Below are 16,551 nucleotides of genomic sequence, written 5' to 3' on the forward strand. Positions count from 1 at the left end.
GTTTTGTTTTGAGGCCTATTTGAGACCTCAAAATTTCTTTAATGTAAAGTTCATTAAGCATGACCAATGTCTACACTTTGGCCTCATTTCTATCCAACAACACCATCCTCATTTGGGTCTTCATGTGCCAATATAAATCAATGGTATGCAAGTATTGATTCTACCACCTCTCAATGTGGCTCGTCTCTGGGACCTAGGCAACTACCTCATCAACTATGTTTTTATATGAGAGACAACCTATCTCTCCTATTATTTCTTGTTTAGCCTCATGGAGTTCACTTTGGATGCTTGGCATGGTATGCTCCTAGAATTGATGAGTTAAGGATTTCGCTTGAAAGTGGGCTATCTCTCCTCCTTTTTCTTTGTATTAAGAAACACCTTCTCGATAATGGTCATGTTTAAATGACATAACTACAATCGATGGTTAAAATTGGGGCGAAGACCAAAGTAGACCAACTAAGGAAGAACTATCTAGAGTCTTCAAAGAGAAGACATTGAGACAATACTCATGCAGTTACCTTCCACCAACTGCCTTATCTCTACATAACCTACCCCTATTACCTATAAATTGATTAATGATATCCAAAAATGGTTAGTCGATATTGGCAAACATATCTATAGGGTCACAAGTGAGGAAACACCTATGAAATTTGACATATTGACTAGAGTTTCCTAGAGGACATGTAGAGAAATCTTTCCACTTAAACAACGTTGGACACATGAGGAAATTTTCCACTAAGAAAACCATTGGACATGAATTTAAGTTTATTATAATTGCCTAGGAGATCATGTTCCCTAAATTCCTAGGTGCATGATGAGAGCATGAATGAGTCATTGATGGCTCATTGCAATGATTGTTGATCATGGTGGGAGATGGATAGTTTAACTGAGATGAGTTATATGTGGGAGGGGTGGAATATCATATCCCTTCCCATAATTACTCGATGATATGGTCGGCCTACCAACTTCCCACCTGTCATCTCCAGCCTCAACCCATACAAGGAACACTTCTTTAAACATTGATTAATATACAATATTGAAAATTGCACTATGACACATTTTTTACTTATAAATTGGAATAACCCATAATAAGGCATGTTGTGTCTACTTCAAAAGAAATAGACTAATGTCATGTCATGATGGCATATTCAAATGCTAATATAGATTAACTTAATTTCTTTTTATAAATATTTACACTTCCAATATTGAATATTGAAAATGATAGATGATATATTTTTGTTCTATAAAAGGGAACAATTTATGAAAAGGTATGTTGTATCTACTTCAAGAAAAAATAGACTAATGTCATGTCATGATGGCATTTCTTTATGATTTTGGCAATAATCTTGTATCCCTCGTAAAATCAATTGAATCAACTAGAAAATTAGTATCTCAATTGGGAAAAGAAAGGTTAGAATGAAGCCAATATACAAGGGGAAAAATGTTATATTAAAGACAATATACAATGTGAAAGAATAAGAAACAGATTCACAATAAAATTTTAAAATGATTGAAGACCAAGAAAATAAAGATTAAGGAGGTTACATCAAGTCTTGGTTACAAATGAAGCAATTCATAAAGCTTTTGTGATTATTTTAATTTTTCAATACTAACATGATTTTTACTTATTTACTTAATAAATTTTTTATTTTTTACTTTAATAATTGAAATAATAAAAAAAATCGAAAAACTTTGATTTTTAAACAATTTTCTCAATATCCTCAATACTATTAATAATAACATTAATTATCCCCTAATGGGGGTGACGAATCGGGCTAACGAAGTTACGTGTGGGTATTGATGACTACCACTTGGCCGTTGGTGCGAGGTCCGACCTCCCCTTACTCTCATGACATTTTGTGTACGAGAGGCATTATTATTGTTGGTGTGAAACCTCCATCAACCTCGATGTGTATGGGAGGAGGTGATCGTCGAAGGTTTATGGTGGGTGGTTTGGTCTTATGCCAAACAGTCTAGGCATGGTATCATTTTGGAGAGAGAAACTCGTGTTCTGGGCATGGGAATAGATAGTATAGAGGGAACCTTGTTTGGGAAAGGTGGCAACTTCGTCGCCGACATCCCCTCCTTAGCTTCAAGGTCGGTAACTTAGGTAATTTCCTTTTTGGTGTGTGATCGTTGGTTTTTTCGAGCGGGAGAGGATTTGGGCCTCTGGTTCTAAAACTCATTCGAAGGTCCTGTTGTGGATGGGTGGGTTCTCCTTTGCGTTGAGGCAGAATTTGGCTCGCCATCCTCAGTAGTTCTTTCTTGGGGTTCTGCAAGGTTAAGCAACTTTTGTGGCACGATTATGTTAGAGTCCGGGTGGTCTAGTGAGTGGTTGTCTTACAAAGGGTCAAGGATGATGAATTACAAGTCCATCTCCTTATTTTCGGTTGGAAATTGTGGTTCCCTACTCTTCTCCTGGGTTAGTTATCTGTGGTCCTGTAGGCGTGGGTAGGGTGATTCTTTGTGGTTGAAGTTATAGTCGGTGTAGTATTTTGTTGGTTAGATTTGTCCCTTCTCAGCAGTGTCAGTTATGCCATAATGCACCCGGTACCTCACATTGCCCATGATTCTTCCCAGTCGACGTACAATTCAAATGGTCAGGGGGGTTTGGGATTCTCCCTTGCAGGTGGTAGTGACGACCACCAGCTCTGGCCAGGGTGATATAAATGTTGGTCATTCGGGCTGGGCAGTCTCTGGGGCTCGCAGTGGTCGTGGTCGTGGTGACTCGGTGACAGGCCATGGGGGACGCACCCCACAGACTCAACAACAAGGTGGAGCGATGCGCCATGGAGGCACAGATAGATGAGTTGTTTGTGGCACGAACATAGAAAATAACGTTAATGTTGTTTGGAAAATTGTCGGGATTTGATTCAGTCGGTACTGGAATGCTTGGAAACCTCGAAGCAGGTGCGACAAGAAGAGCATGCAGAGCTTATTATTGCATTTAAAAAAATGCATTATTTCTAGTGCCATGGCCGAGAGCGCGTTGTGGTGGTCTGGTGAGGCCAAATCTAATATCCGAGAAGGTGGAGAAGTTGGATTCATGGATGGCCCACTTCAAAGAACACGTCCAATGTTCCTTCCATGTTCCTCCTCCTCCAGGGACAGCTCTAGACAACCCATGTTCCATTACTTAAGATGAATAGCATGGTTATAGGTGTTTTACTTGTTTTATGCATCTACTGGTGCTTTTGGCCTCCTAAGTTATGGACTGTCTCTAGTTGTATTTATGTTTCTTTGCCATATGCTAATCACGATAGTCGACAAACCTAGTAGGGGTGAGACTACCTGCATTTTGCTACTAATGTACCTCATTTTTTATGAATGAATAGAATCTTGTTTTAAAATAATAATAATAATAATAACAACAACATTAACTATTAATAATGTTATTAATGATGTTTTTAACCATATATAACTAATTTGGTAAAAATATATATATTTTTTAAAATTTTAAAATTAAAATATTTTTTCAATATGGGTCACTTTCCCCTCTTCAGTGCTAAAACCTAATGCGAAAATAAAATTTTAACTAATATAATTATAATCAAATTCAAGCTTCTGTGATCCATATTTTGATTTGAAAACAATTTCGGAAGAAATCACATTGGTAGATTTAGGTCGACGTGTTTCGAACCAACCACTGTGGTTCATCATCAGAATAAGATGAAAAATCAAATCATAGTGGTAAGTTAAATAGGGAGTCAAGATATTCTAATAGCTATGGGAAAAGCGGCTAGAAAATGACTCTTAGCTTCCTTCCTTTATTTTCTCCTTCTCCCTTTGGTTTTTATTTTTTCTTAATTTGCCCCCCTGAGGTTTGTTTATTTATCCCTCCCAATTTTTTTTTTGAATAACTAATAACTAAAAATAATTAAAAAATAATATAATAATAAACAAGTAAAATTAAAATAAATTTTGATTATACATATTACATTTAAATTTATTGTATAACCAATTTAATTATTTTTCCCTTTTTATAACTAATTATTTCCTACATATTTCATTTAAATTTAATGTTTCACCATTTTAATTATTTTTTCTCTTTTTATAACAAATTAATAATATTATTTCCTTCTAATTTATATTTTTTTTCTTTGAATTAATTGTTGTTTTATTTGATTATTTATCTATTTTAAGGGTCATTTTATTTAGATATTATTATATAATGTGTTTATTATTGATTCAGCTATAAAAAAAAATAAAATAAATATAATAATAAAAATAATAATAATAAATAATATTATATAAATTAGTATTTCGTCCCTTTTTCCCTTCCAACAAAAATGGTTGTTTTTCCCATAGTTGTTAGAAGGTCTTGACTCCCTATTTAACTTACCACTATGATCTGATTTTTCATCTTGTCTTGATGATGAACCACACTGGTTGGTTCGAAACGCGTCGACCTAAATCTACCAATGTGATTTCTTCCGAAATTGTTTTCAAATCAATATAATTATAATTATAAAATACAAGTTTATCCCTAAATTCTTATATATTATTATTATTTTGTGATAATGAGATCACTTAATAAGAAATAACACTTTTGAAAACAGACCAACCTTTTCTACATTGATAACAATAATATTTTAAAAAATAATTATTTTACTGTCTTATTTTTAGAAATACCACTTTCAAAAGCATTAGAACTAGGGTATAAATTTGATGGGCAATCTTATTCATCAAGTAATTTTTATTGATTTTTATTTTTACCTATCATTTAAATGTTATGTATTATGTGTTTTTGTTAATTTTTTGTTGTGAATGTAAAAACAATTTTTTGTTAACATTTGTTTTGTGTTAGTAAATTTGTTAATTCTAGCTTGGCCATTAAATAAGTTTCAACCAAGTAATATCATAGATGTGTATGTTTTATATTATTTAAAAAAAAAAACATATTCAACCATGTTAATTCCTAATGCCAAACTATCCAATGATTTGGTGCAATTATGTATAATCACTATTTATGTAATTTCAAAGATTTGGTGCAATTATGTATAGTCACTATTTATGTAATTTCAAAAGTTTTGCAAATTATGTTAAATCATTCTTGAAAAGTTTTTACGTAGCTTGGTCAAACCATTAACTATAATGTATTTTGAAGAGGAATAATCAATTTTAGCTTTCAATTTGATGAGTTGGACTTAAGGAGAACCTTATAAATAATAATAGAAGGTTGAAGCCACTTTTAAATAAGAATTTCAGAGGATTCTAACATTTCATTTCAAGCAATAATAATATGTAGGCATGGATTTTAAATGAATTCATAATCTTCTTACAAGGAAGAAGAATAAAGCTTTCCACCAAACATGTGAATGCTTTAAAGGCACAAACCAAGTTGTGTTTATATTCTACTATAAATGTATCGCATGCATCATATCCTTTATAAACACACATTTGAAATTTTCATATCCAACCACAAAATAGATTTTTTTTTAATCAAAATAATAAAAACACCCATTTTGTAAACACTTGGATCTATCACCAATCTGACAACACTAAATAAACTACATAAAACTCCCAAAATCAAAGGAAACCAACTATTTCACCAACATAAACAAGAAAATTCAATCAATGTTTTATATAGAATACTGATGGTCCATGGGTGTGGACATGTCCTATGAGTCTCAATCTTTAACCTTCATGCTTTAGTGTTCATGCTTTATGTTGAAGTGTGCACAATGTAGGATGACATGGTGTGACTGAAGACAGAGACAATTTTTTTCTAATAAGTCCAAAGATCTACTATGGATGAGTTTATGCTTATTTGGAAGTCTCATATTGAAGTCTTAGTATTGTAGGTGTTGCATAGTGCGATACTTATATTGGAGTCCCAACCAAGAGAGTCACCAAATTCTTTGTTTTTCTATAATTTTATTTGATATATATATATATATATATATATATATATATATATATATATATATATATATATATATATATATATATAAGTTACCCATCAAATTAGTGTTTTGAAAAAATAGGTAACCATTGTGAGTAACTTGCAAATTTTAAATGGTGAGCATTTGATGGTTAAATTGCAACAATGTTTCAAGATGATTATGAAGTCTTCTAGGTCAATGTTATTTACTTAGGGGTTATGAATGGAAATTTGAATGTGTAGATCAAGTAAGGAATTTTATTTTAATGATGCTAATATGAAAGAGGTGAAATTAAGAATTGTATTCTTTTTATTACGTTGAGAGGAACTCTTCAACCCCATATGGAAGAGATGTTGTAAGGTTATGTTATTTTATGTTATGTTATATAAACATTTTGACTTGATCAAATTACATAAAATTAAAAAATAAAATCATTAATATTAATTAATAATTAAAACATTTTGACATAGTCAAATTACAAAAAAAGAATAAAAAAATAAATAAAAAATTAAAGTAGCCTAGATCCATAATTTTGGATCTATCAAGCGCTTAGATGTATCAAATCTCTCGAGGTACAAACCTTTCCTCAAGTTTTGCACTCAAAAAAAGAGGTTTGCACCTTAAGGGATTTGATCCCCCTCGATGTTTGATAGATCCATAGTCAATATGGATCTAGGTTGGTTTATTATGAGATGTGTTACTATTAATATGATATATTATTAACCCTGAATCCGAGTGACTGAAGAAGAAAGGAGGGGTCAAGTTACCACTACCCCTCCTCACCAATAAGAAAAGGGACATGGCAACACACCCCCCCTCTCCACGCATATGTCATAACCCAACCTTGGAGTAATACATTTACTTAAGGTTGATGATGATGAGAGAAACATTACTGGATTGTGCTCAAAAGGACGTGAGGTAGGTGACTCATTCATGGAGAAAGAATGCAAGGATGTGCATAGTTGATATGGAAGGTAACAGATCTATCCCAAACAATGAACTTGAACCAAGTAGCAAATTAATGCTGCCAGAAATTCATGAGAGGAGGTGATGTCGAATGTCGACATTAAACAATATGGACAGTGGGAGGGGTTGGCCATTTATGCACGACATGTTGATAGTTGCGTGTTTGGGATATGTAGTAGTTTGGAATGTGTAGTGGCAAGAAGGGAAATTCAGCTCAGTTAGGCAGAAATTAGGGGCTTTAAATAATTTGCATTTGAGGAGAATTACAATATGCAAGGTTTTTTATCCTTTTTGAAGGCTGAGAAAATCAATGAGAGCCTCAAAGCGGGTTGGGATAATGTAAAGCTAGTTGACCTCCCATCTAAATAAGGAAGAGATTTCGAAGGTTACTGGGTGAAGTATGAGTGTTTTCTAGGTGCAAAGCTCCATAGGAGAAGTATACTTAAAAAGGGTCGAGGATGGGGTAGCTTGTAATGCAACCTACAACATTTTCACACTCTCTCTCATTAGAGAAATTTTGAGGTCTAAAATGGGCCTCAAAAAAAAAATGTACAACACAAATCAACTTTACAAGAACCAATAGGATTCAATATGATGATGTCAACCATGGGGGATGATTCACCATTTTTGGAGTAAAAAGGTAAAAGGATAAAAAATAAAAAATAAAAAACCTACTTTTTCAACTCGTATTTTCAACTTCTCTCCCTACAATTTTACTCAAATTTCGGATGAGAGCACTCATTGGATGCAAAAATTAATTTTGCATCTAACGAGTACGCATGTTGCATACTTTCAATGGACCCTACTACACGAAAAATGTGAAATACAAAAAAACGTTATTGCAATCACGTTTTTTCATGTATTACACATTTTTCTTGTAGTAGGGTCCATCGAAAGTATGAAACATGGGTACTCCTTGGATGCAAAATTAAATTCCATATCTAGCAAGTGCTCCTGCTCGAAATTTGAGTAAAATTATAGGAAGATAAACTGAAAATACGAGTTGAAAAAGTATTTTTTAATTTTTTTTCCTCCAAAGCTTGATGAGGTAATCTAATCTTTTTTTACAATTTCCACCATTATTTTATAATATTATTTAGTAGACCCATTCTAGATCTCAAAATTTCTCTAATGCCAAGTATCCCCTACTTGAATTTTTGGTTCATTGATATGAATGACTATGTAACTTTTCCTTATAAAATAATTCGTTGGACTCCATTATTATTTGTTGGTGGTTCAATTGTATTTGGAAATTTCCATTAAGAAGGTATTGTTTTTGTTTTACGGGGTGGGAATTGTAGCTGAGATAGGACTTTGATTGGAAATTGGCTTGATTCTTAGCCCATGAGAAGTAGAATAATCTGGAGAATGAAGGTGGAGGCCTATTATGTGGTTGTTAAGTTACTGTTTGGCCCTCGAACTAGGATAATGAAGCCTGAGGGATATCTTTTCTCTGTTAGGGTGAAGCATGTTCAAGGAGGTGGAACATATAGGTGGCTAGAGCAGAGAAACAGTGAGAACATATTTTGGGTTAGTGAAGAAGAAAACTTCTCTTGTGTGTGGCTAGACATGAAGAAGTAATGTTTTCTGGTTGTTGTTTCCTATGCAAATGGGAGGATGGTTTCCATGCCCAAACTATGTTAATAGGACATCTAACAGAGGGGGGAAGCACCAAACAAAGTATCCATAGACTCAAGACAAAGCAACCACATGGAAGCAGTAATAGTGAAGTGAAGGTAGTGGGGGTTGTCCTTTCCTCTTAGAGCTATCTGATGTTTGACAATGATTATAACCCTCAGAACATTGTACATATGTCTGTCCTAGGGGCTGAAGGAATTATCACGATGCAGAAAGAGAGAGAGATAGGCCTAGGAGAGGAGAAATGTACTATAAAGAAAGAGCTTGATGGGGGAAATCATGCTTTTAGAACATAGCAACAGATTGTGTAGCTAGGTACCATGAACAATGGCCTATGCATGTGCAAGATGAGCTGTCGAGATCAGAAATAGAGGCCTCCTCACAAAGAACATCCCTTTCCGATGCATAAGTGAGAGCAAAATGGGAAGGATGGATTCCATATATAAGGTAGTCAAGGAGTAAAAACAAATGGGTACATGTAGGCAATCAATCTCTAATGGAAAATGAAATTTCTTGTGGGGCATGAGCTCCTATACAATTAGGAAGTAATGAGGGACTTATTACAGACGTTGGATCACATGCATGACCACCTCAGACACTATGACTATAGACTCAAGACAATGGATCAGAGGCTGGCGATTGAAAAACACCTCAACACTCTATCAACAAGCCCCAGACTCCCATCAACCCTTATGGATCCTATTCTTGTAGATGGTTTGGACCCTGATCAAACTCCTTGAGTATGTGATGGTTAGTGACGATGATTATGGATTGCCTCTTGTTTTTGTTTATAGCGATGACTAGCCAGAATAATTTCCTTGAGTTTTTATGTTTAATTTATGATAGATATTGTTAGTTATTCATAGCCCTTTGAAGGGCCCAATTTTGGGTATGGTCCCGCCTCTTAGTCAGAGACTAGAATGATTTATCTTTTTTATTGTAACTTCTTAATTTTGTCAAAATAGAATTCACCTTGTGTGTGTGTTTTGGTCATGTATATTTTAGTCATGGTAATATGAAAAAGATGAAATCAAGAATGATATTCTTTTTGTTTATTATATAATGTGTTATTAGTAATATGATACATTATTAAGAAAAGGCCTTTCAGAATTATGTATTTTTTTCTTGAAAAATATTATTTTAAGTGGTTAAGTTTTGTTTATACATGATGATGTAAATGTTTATGAAAATATTGAGATTGTATCAATACAATGTAGAAAACATTGAATATTATAAAACAAAATTATCATAGAGTTAATCAATATAAAGAAGGTGAAAATTCATTTTAGAGGAAAATAATAAAAAAAAGGAAAGAAAATAATAATTAAGAAACATTACTGCAACAAAATGTTGAACAAACAAAGAAATTTAAGAAGGGTGATTCCTTGGTAAAGACATGTTGCTAATGAGAAACATTTTATAATTACTAAATTGTAGAGTTAGTAAATATAGAGAAGGTGAAAACTCATTTCAAAGGGAAAATATTTTTTATAAAAAAGAAAATAATTAGGAAGCTTTAGTGCAACATAATGTTGAACAATGAAGAATTTAAGAAAAGTGATTTCTTGGTAAAAACATGTTGCTAATGAAAAACACTTTTTAACATTCAATGCCACAAAAAAATGTGTGACAAACATAATACCTATCATTTAAACTTAGAAATTAGATATACAACCCTCTTTCTATTAATATTAAAGAATTGGGAGTATAAAGTAACTAATCTAATGAATATCAATTTGGTGCACTGCTCTTTAGTAAATTATTAATGAAACACTTTTTGACATTCAAAGCCACAAAGAAATGTGTGACAAACCTAACACTTATCATTTGAGCTTAGAAATTAAGTATAAAACCCTCTTTTTATTAGTGTTAAAAAATTAGGGATAAAAAGTAATTAATCTAATACATATCAATTTGGAACACTAATCTTTAGTAAATTATTAATGAAAGTTGAACGTGGTGCTTATAAACCATTATTGTGCAAAGAGAACCAAATAAATCTTAAAAAAACAAAAATCCTATAATCTTGTAATAAAGATAACATTACCATATAACGTGGTTGTTAATTTAATTTCAAACTCCAATGAACAAATTTACATAATATGGCGCTCTTTAAAAATATAGTAATTTATCCGCATGTAATGTTGTAATGTTATTGGATACAAACTCTAAATTGAGCTAAAGAAATTTTGTACTAAAGGTTAATTAGAGCTTCGTATACCCAATAAATGAATAACCCATCTCAACATTAAAAGGTGTAATTTATCCGAATACAATGTTATCGGATAGAAACTCCAAATTAAGCTAAAGAAATTTTGTACTAAAGGTTAATTAGAGCTTCGTATACCCAATAAATGAATAACCTATCCCAACGTTAAAAATGCATGAATAACCTATCCCAACATTAAAAATACAATTCTAATGTAACACAAGTAGAAAACAAGCTCTAAATCGAAAGAGAGGAATTCTCAAGCTACAAAATAAATAAAATTTGATATTTTCGAAAGATCAATGAACCATCAATACACTAATACCTAGTAGTTTGAGCGAAAATAATATAACAATATTATGTCTGGTAGGGTTTATATTTGTATCTTATTTATTATGTCAATGGTAGGATTTATATTTGTATTTTATTATTTTTATAAGATTAAGATAATTATATAAAAAATATTAATGTGGTTAATATAGTCTATAACTAAAAAATTGATGCAATACAAAAATGGCTTACTAATACATACATTTACCTGATTAACCATGTATAAAAAAGAATTATAAATGAATATTATAAATAATAATGAGAAACTTATCATTGAACAATTTATTAGAATTTAAACAATCTAGGAATTATAAATGAATATTATAAATAATAATGAGGAACTCATCATTGAGTAACTTATTAGAATTTGAATAATTTAGGAATTATAAATAATAATGAGGAACTTTATGAGAAAAAATTTTCCCGTAAATCACATGATAGAGCATTTGTGACGCGTTTCAAACCAACTAGTGTGGTTCATCAGGACAAGTTGAAGAACCAAACCAACTAGTGTCGTTCATCGTCAGGACAAGTTGAAGAACCAAACCAACTAGTGTGGTTCATCGTCAGGACAAGTTGAAGAACCAGATCATGGGTGCATAAGAGCAGGTTCATCATCAGGACAAGTTGAAGAACCAGATCATGGGTGCATAATAAATAGGCAGAGCAGATCGTCCAACGACTAGGTTTGACTAAAAAACAACAATATTAGGTTAGACTAGATAAACGGCTAAGATTGACCAAGAACGGCTAGATTTGACTATTCAATTTTAATTATATAATATTATTATGCCAAAATATTATTTTAATATTTATTATATGTTATATGAGGAACTTATCGTTGAGTAACTTATTAAAATTTGAATAATCTCAAATCCCTAGGAAATTGGTGGGTGGGGAGCCACATGGCATGAATCTAATTTTTTTAATTTATTAAAAATAATGGACCATTTTGCTAAATAAAATTTGTTATATATAAATGAATGTTATAAATAATAATGAAGACCTTATCATAGAGGAACTTATTAGAATTGTAATAATATCAAATTCTTAGGAAATTGGTACGCTGAAAACCACATAACGTGAATCTAATTTTTTAAAATTATTAAAAATCAAAGCAACCTAACAAACTCTTTAATACACTAAAATGATTGATAAGCATTAAGACTAAACATATTTCCTTGAAAATTAATGTAAACCTAAAATTAAATTAAAAATTAAAAATATCAACCATCATCATCTAGCTTTTAAATGAGAAATCTTCCCTCATTTAAAAAAATAAAAATAAATAAATTTTATTGAGACCAGTCTCATATTTAAGGTAGGTTTATATTTTCATCTTATTTTTCCAAGATTACCGCGAAGAAAGCGCTTCTCGACAGCTTTATTCAGACCTGTATAATACTTATCCGATTCGAGGACAAACTGTCGGAAAAGCTGGAAAAAAGGTTCACATGTTTTTACCGCATGGAAAATCTCGTAACTAGACGTTAGCTACTTGCCGACATTGTAATTTAGAATCTAGTATCTCACTTTCAATTTCGTATGTCTTTTGTTGAACGTTTGACTGCTGCTTAACCCTTTACAGAGTACGACAGGCCTTCACACGTTACGCTCAACCAAGTTACCAATCCATTACATAGTTACAGTCTAACAGTCACGCATACAGAATAATAATTATATTAGATTTCTCTTTTTCTCTCCTAAGATAGATGATTATATACAAAACAGCATACTGCACGGCACAGCTCGGCTCAGTTCGACTCAGACATCAGATTTTATTGCAATCCAGTGGCCATTGCTGCTGTAAAAACTATGGAAGACGCCGTTAATTAACTACTTAAATCTTAGCCCATCAATACAAAATACGAAAACATTAATGAAACGGAGGGGCCTACATTCCGATTCCCATGCCCATTCCCCTCCGTAACTGTATTTTGTTTCGTCAAAATAAGTGATTTTCAAGAATGGCGGTAATGGTTATGGTGATATGCGTGCGGAGTTCATTAGTGAGTTTGGAGGGCTCAGCTTCTTCAGTAGTACAGTGGGAACCGGTCTCGAAAGTCTCGATAGATTCTCTGCAACGACCTGCTCGGCAAGCCAGTCGAGCCGTTGAGCATTGCTGAGGGAGAGTTTTCGTTTTCCGCCGAAGGGGAGGGACTCCATGCTCTTCTGCTTCAATATGCCGTCTGCAAATTTGATCAGCATCTTCACATTTTCTTTGCTCGGATCGTCGGCGTCGCCCATGCATTTTTCCGGGAAGCCGCTCCCCTGTGAACACCAGAAGCGCGATCTTGTTCAGCAAACGAAAAAAATTGGGTAGGAAGTTTTGATTTCTTGATGTTTTAACAGAACCTCTAAAATAGCATGAGAAATATACAGTGGATTGTCCATTTTCAGGTTACCTGAATCCTGACGTAATTGTCCCGGTTTTGCCCGAATGCCATACTCATTGCGTCATCGACGGTGTCGGACACTGCATCTCCGACGATTTTAAAGATTGGCTTAGCCCACTGGGCAGGCCCCCATCTCTTCACCTTGTGGTAATCGTATGCCCGATCGAACTGCCCCGTTCCGATGGAAAGCACCAGCAAATCTTCCAGGCCTCTCACAGACGGAAACTCTTGCTTGTTATACAAACGTGCGTTATGGCTGAGGCGGTGGGATTGTTCATCACTAACCCCGCGTCGATCGCCGTGCAGGTCGTCTTCCCGTCGACAGAGCTCATGAGCACGGGCTCGAAGAAACCCGGCGGCGACGCCGCCGCCCGACATATTTCCCAGAGGCAGAAGTCGAAGTTGTCGGTTTCGAGAGCGTCGGCGCGGGAGAAGAGGAACGGGGAAGCGCTAGTCAGGTCGTAACAAGGAATCAAAAGGGGCTTCAGCGTGTCCTTCAGCGTCAAGCTCCGCCCGTTTTTGGCGGCAAACAGACGCTTGAACACGCCCTCCACGTTCTTGCCGTGGAACCGAGCGCCCGACGACCGGAATTTAGCAACGAAACGTCCAGTTGTCGGTTTGAACATACTGTGCCCCTCCTCTGCCACCAGCCTCCACGCCTCCTCTGCCCGGAAGAGCGGGCGACCCCTGCCGTCGTCGGTGAAGAGCATGGCAGCTATAAGCCCGCCGACGCCGCTGCCTATCGCCACGTCGAAGAAATCCGCAATTCGGGCGCCGGGAACGCCGGTTTTCTTCTGCAAGGCTTCTTCCAGATACGCCAGAATGCGCCCCGCCACGATGCCTCGCATCCCGCCGCCGTCAATGCTCAGAATGCGGACTTTTCCATTACTCGGCTTTTCGTTGACGAGCTCCTTCTCCCAGTCGCAGCCGAACAGAAAATTGTTCTCCAGCACAGAGAAGATCCGGTTGCTTAGCCTGTTGCTGTCGCAGCTCAGTCCGCCACGCCCGGCTTCGAATTCCAATACCATTATTCGATCTATCGAAGAATCGTAAAGCCAAATACAGAAGGATTGTCTCAAACTAGAAATCAAGAATTGGTGTGGGTATATTGAATCGCGTTGTGGTATTTATCTTTGAGTAAGACTAGGTATGGGTTGTGAATTTTGGCCGAACCCGTCACCATCAGGCAGCTTAAAGTCCAATTTCAATTCAACAATTGTCCCGCGAGCTTCTTAGAAACTTAGCGATCGCCCCACCCAAAAAATGAACTGCAACACCAAAACTATTAGCGAAGTTTCCTCTCGACTTGGCTTACAGCTGGCGACAGCAGTCATGCGTTTTTCGTGATGCCTGCGTTACGTTGCTTGTCAGGTGATGGGTTAAAATCTTTATTGGAGGTAACTAGCTTCCCGTGAAAATATACCAGAGAATTTAAGACGGTATAGGAACAGGACCCACCGGAAGGCCTGGCCCGGCCACGCTAACTTGGCCGTGGCGCGCTATAACGCCGTTATGGCACGAAAACGCGTGGAATTGCCATGAATTTTAACGGAAACATGTTATAGACATTAAAAAATTAGAATAAGCTAGCAAAGGGACTTAATTTGCCTAAACTTTCAAGGAAAACTTGAATTCTATACTAGGTAAAGTTTGTGTATGGTGAAGTTTTATATACGGTAGAATTTCGCTGTCTGAATTCTATATTATGTAAAATTTGTGTATGGTAAAGTTTTATATACGGTCGAATTTCGCTGTCTGAATTCTATATTATGTAAAGTTTGTGTATGGTAAAGTTTTATATACGGTAGAATTTCGCTGTCTGAATTCTATATTATGTAACTTTGTGTATGGTAAAGTTTTATATACGGTAGAATTTCGCTGTCTGGTATTTAAAAGGCCTATCGAAAGTTTGAATAGCCCACAATTTTATTGGACTTTCCCATAAAATTTAGGAAAAAAAACCTATAAAATTTATCTACTAGAAATTATAACTAGTATTTTTACTTAGTGGTGAAAAGAAACGCACTGAGACTCGATCTTGTAATTAACTAGTTGAATGTTACTTAAAAGATTCGTGGCTTTTACAGGTGTCGTGTTGGGTACAATTTTGATCAGCGTGCTTACGTGGTAGAGGGAGAGTCTAAGAATAACAAAACAATTTTGATAGGGCATGCTTAGGTGGCGGACTACGAATCTAGGAATAATGTGGTGACGTAAAACCTCACAATGAAATGCCTTCCCCCTAATTAAAAATATATAATAAAATTATTATTATTACAATATATCAATTTTGATATAATTATTTATAAATAAAAATATAGGTAAGGTGTATATTAATAAAATTATTATTATTACAATATATAAATTTTGATATAATTATTTATAAATAAAAATATAGGTAAGGTGTATATTGTTTTATTTAATGATGACAACTATATAAATATATAAATGGAAAAATTATAGTTATTTTTTTATTTAGAAAATAATATTTTGAATCAATTTTAAAATATTTAAAACATAAGATTAATTCATAATAATATTAGAAATTATTATGACTAACCTAAATTTATTTGTATCCTAGATTTAAGAACTTTAAAAATGAATCAAATCTCTAGAGATGTAAATCTTATTAAAATTACAAAGCTTAAAAAAAAAAATTGCACTTATAGATATTTGATCCATCTTGAAGATAAATAGATCTTGGATTAAGATGTCTCTCTCTCTCTCTCTCTCTCTCTCTCTCTCTCTCTCTCTCTATATATATATATATATATATATATATATATAATATGTTAACTTCATGTTAAGTATGGGAAGAATTACACATCTCCTTCTTTAAATCTCATGCCAATAAAAGCCCATAGGGGCAGTGCATTTGGCTATAGCCATGAAAATGAAGTGTTGTTTGCGAGGAGGTTTAGGGTTCAAATCCCCCCATTCATTTGTCCCTATGGAAGGGGCATACATAGGCATCTAGAGGTTATAATGGTAGTGGTAAGAGACCAACCAGATTGTCCATTCGTCTCTCTATTTACTTTTTCTCTCTTTTTATATATCATTTTTTTTTTGTAAAGTGAAATTCTATTGACTGAAAATAGAGTATACAACAAGGATTACATAGTCACTG

General features: G+C 34.3%; 1 pseudogene across 1 annotated transcript; it reads right to left on the reverse strand.

Annotated features, from left to right (window-relative positions):
* Nucleotides 1-12,709: 12,709 nt before the first annotated feature.
* LOC149226622 (patatin-like protein 6) lies at nt 12,710-14,588 on the reverse strand (annotated as a pseudogene). Its single transcript, XR_016247064.1, has 2 exons — nt 13,434-14,588; nt 12,710-13,299 (listed from the first exon to the last, which is right to left on the reverse strand). The product of XR_016247064.1 is annotated as a patatin-like protein 6 (transcript).
* Between the last annotated feature and the right edge of the window lie 1,963 nt (nt 14,589-16,551).

Source organism: Pinus tabuliformis, chromosome J (assembly GCF_031772625.1).
Source record: "Pinus tabuliformis cultivar Carrire ecotype Pingquan chromosome J, CPIR1, whole genome shotgun sequence".
Lineage (NCBI taxonomy): Eukaryota > Viridiplantae > Streptophyta > Pinopsida > Pinales > Pinaceae > Pinus > Pinus tabuliformis.